At 24.2% G+C, this 3,992-nt stretch overlaps 1 non-coding gene across 1 annotated transcript; it reads left to right on the forward strand.

The window, feature by feature from the left end:
- Window positions 1-2,897: 2,897 nt before the first annotated feature.
- On the forward strand, window positions 2,898-2,970 carry Trnak-cuu (transfer RNA lysine (anticodon CUU)). The gene has a single exon. It is a non-coding gene; the product is annotated as a tRNA-Lys (tRNA).
- The last annotated feature ends 1,022 nt before the right edge of the window (window positions 2,971-3,992 follow it).

Here is a 3,992-nt window from a genome sequence, read left to right on the forward strand (position 1 = left end):
TAATCAATCTCTGTCTAAATTAAATTAATTTAGTGAATTATTGCTCATAGCGTATGTGTCGTTTATATATTTCAACTCGATTACTGACACATATATTTTACCATGTAATTTGCTTTAAACCCTTTAAACTGTTACTTAGGTTCTTCAATTATTTGTTTGTAAGTAAGATTTATTCAAAATACTATTTATGGAGTATTTATTTATATTATTTGATGTCAGTTACTGAAATATATTTAGCAAAAACACAAAATGGAATAGGGTGGTACCACAAAAAATTACGTTTATCTATATTTTTACGACTTTAGTTCGTGTATTAACGATAGCAACCAACTAATAATTACACTAATGGTTAAGTAACCAAATATTATTAATTCTGATAAAATTTTCTTTTTATTCAATACTTCCATGAACATAAACTTGTGAAATAAAAAAGTAATTTTCATATCGAAAAATATCTTGATATATTTTACACATAAAAACAAAAAATGTCTTTTATTTACAAATAAATTATAAATTTGTAATCATCACATACCACAAATGTACAGCTGTCCCTAAAAAACAAACGTGTGGCTTAATACAATTCAAGCTTTTTTTATTTTATGTATATTTTAAATACATTTTTATGCTAAATAACTTAGTATAATTAAACATTATTTGTTAATAATAAAACAATTAAAACACTCTTGTGCCCTATATCACTCTTTAAACAGCATTCAAAATCTATTATTCAAAGGTCAATGATCAAAATACAAGTTTTTTAATAAAAATTTATTTACAGTAAAATTTATTAAAAAAAGGTAAATTTTTTTAGAAATTTATTAAGTTCTTTGACACAAAATAATGTATCACCACTTTTCTTATCTTTGGATGAAATTACTATTTTTAGATGTCTGAAATCACTCTTATCTATTTTAAAATAAAATTGTTTATTTAGTCGTTAAATCACATCGGTCTCAAAACACGTGTACCAACTCAACGTAAATTACAACATTGCAGACTATAAATCATCTTGAGTTCGCTTTAATTTTTCAATATCATTCCTTCAATAGTATTCAAAATATTTTAATATGTTTAGACAAGAACACGAAAATAAAGGTTAATTGGAGTGACCTTGACCACGAATTCTAGTCAATGTTTGCCTAGAGTATCTTATAAAAAATGATTTTACTGATCATCACAATGGATCAACGCGTGTGATCGACGAGTCATAATGTTGTTACAAAATCAATCTGCTTAGAGTACTTATTGATGCGATGTCTATTATGCCGCCGCCATTTTTGTCGGCCTTTTTGTGATATAGGATAAAAAACGGAAGGATACTACATTATCGAGCAAGTTAAGCTAGTTTATCTTAATACAGAATTGAATTTAGATCCGTTATGCTATGACATAGTAAGACTTATATCCTTTTACCATTTTACAATGATTTGATTTACAATACATTATATAATGTATTATATCTACAATTTCAGTAACCAGCAAAATAGTAAAATGATACTAAATTATAGTTAAAACATTTTTATACGTGTAATGTTTACCAAAACTCTTTAAACAAATACAAATATTTCATTACCATAACTCAGAGTACATTAATATTTAAATTTACTGAAATATGAAAAAAAATTATTTTTTTATGTTTTCCCATAATATAAAACTATAAAACTATGTATTAATTATCAGGATTATTTTTTGTGTTTAATTTTTATTTTATTTTATGAATAAACAATAAAACGGAATTGAATAAATTTGCATTAAGAATTTATATATTCGAAAAAAATGTTATTTGAATAAGATACACTCGAATGAATTATGATGCGATTCATTTATACACATCGAATTTATTTTATCTATAAAAAGATCTCTATAAAATTATATGGAGAGTAATAAGCTTCTTGCCTTACATGCTATTGAAAGTAAAAAAACGCGAATAATATGTTTAACACTTTAGACTTAACACAAAACCATCAATCATACTTATCTTAAACAGTACAGAATTTCAAAACAAATGACACTTTAAAATATTAAATTTACAAATTGTATTAATAAACAATATATTTTTTTCGCTTAAACTAATATTTCATAAACACCCTTCCCTTATTTCTTGATGTGATGCGATTATATTAATATAATTAGATGATATTATCCATGATACAATTTTTTTTACACGCGCATTGTTGTAATTTTTTCTTTATTTAAAAACTAAAAACCTCATAGTTAATATTTTAAAGCCACTCGCCGTTGTACTTCTTTACAAACATTATTTTCATAAAAACTCATATTCTTTAAGTATATTTTCGGATTTTTTTAATTTTGCTAGTTTCAATTTACAACATTTTCATAAAATCTTCCGACGTAAGTAAATCCTACTACACATCAATATACTTTAAACAATTATTAAATTTTATGTTAAGTAATGAATCAGTGATATTTCAATAACTTGCTGATATAATTACTTCATATAATAAAGTATGATTTAATAAGTATACATAATATATAGCCTAACAGAGCGTTGTGTACTTTATAAATCCTTAAACTAAACATAGAATATTTTGTTAAATGATTTTTCCATAAAAATTTACTGAATACAATTTATTTGATATTATGAATTGATGTAAAAAAAAATTCTTTTTAAAAAAAGAAACCTATTGCTATTTTTATACCGTTTACAAGAAATTGACTAATAAAAATTTTGACTAGTCGATATTTAAAATGTAACTTTTGGATTTAATTAGAAGTTTAAACAAGAGGGACACTGTGTAAAAATATAGTTTATAAAAAAAATAATACATTATTCAGTATAAAAATTAATATTTATTTTACAATAGGGAAATATTTTCATAATAAATAAATTAGAAAACAAGGATCTAGAAATACTACAACTCATCTCATTTACATCTGCCCGGCTAGCTCAGTCGGTAGAGCACGAGACTCTTAATCTCGGGGTCGTGGGTTCGAGCCCCACGTTGGGCGATCAAATCTTTTTTACTAATTTTATTTATAACATTATGTCCAGACTAAGTTGAACATATAACTGTAAAAATGATTTTTAACATAAAAAAAACATGTAAATGAAAATATTATCATAGCTATTTTTGTTTATTAATATAAGACTTTATGTGTTAATTTCAAATTATGTAAAGCTTAAATTTACAAAAGTGTATTTTAATAAATTACATGCGTGAAACAAATTACATCAAAAGCATTTAATAAAATACTAATTATATTTATAGTATAAACTAAAAAGAAATTTTAACCAGTTAAGTAGAAAATTAAAAGCAAATTTTATATGTGAATCATCAAATTATTACCGATATGTTGCAAGAAAAAACTCTTAAACAATATCAAACATTTATCAATTAAATAAATAAAATATGTATATTTATTATATTTCAATTACAAACTATTAATATAATTGTCTAAATGTCAATTGTGTAAATAATTGCCATGCAACACGAGTTGATAGGTACAATAATAAATAACAAACTATTATAACATTTTTTGTTAAACGTCACTACTATTTAGTTAACGATTCGAAGTAAGTTTCTGTATTAATTTTTATATTGAATTTTATTAATAATGGCGAAAATACCACTAAATGATTTTTCTTTGCTACGAATAATACAGACATCATCCTATAGAGAATTAAAAATTGATATTGCAATAATAATGCATAAAAAGTCATTATATGACAAGTATCCGAAATTCACCCCACCAAGTTATTTAGCAGATGACGGATCTTGCAAAATCAAAGTTCTTTCAGATGATCTGAATGAAATTCCGACAGTTTTTGTTTTAATCAATCAGTTAGCAGCATCGGAACATTACTTCATACCTTTAAAAATGTTAATTAGTGATTTAATAAATGCCAGATTAACTTCTCATACAACAGTCCATAAGCCATATGCCATTTAAAAACTAACACGTTTCTAGAATCTATAATAAAAATAAATCTCAAGCATCCGTGGCCTATTGCTTACAAAAATTTTCAGTGC

This window comes from Daktulosphaira vitifoliae, unplaced genomic scaffold, assembly GCF_025091365.1.
Source record: "Daktulosphaira vitifoliae isolate Bord-2020 unplaced genomic scaffold, ASM2509136v1 Scaffold_3, whole genome shotgun sequence".
NCBI classification, from domain to species: domain Eukaryota; kingdom Metazoa; phylum Arthropoda; class Insecta; order Hemiptera; family Phylloxeridae; genus Daktulosphaira; species Daktulosphaira vitifoliae.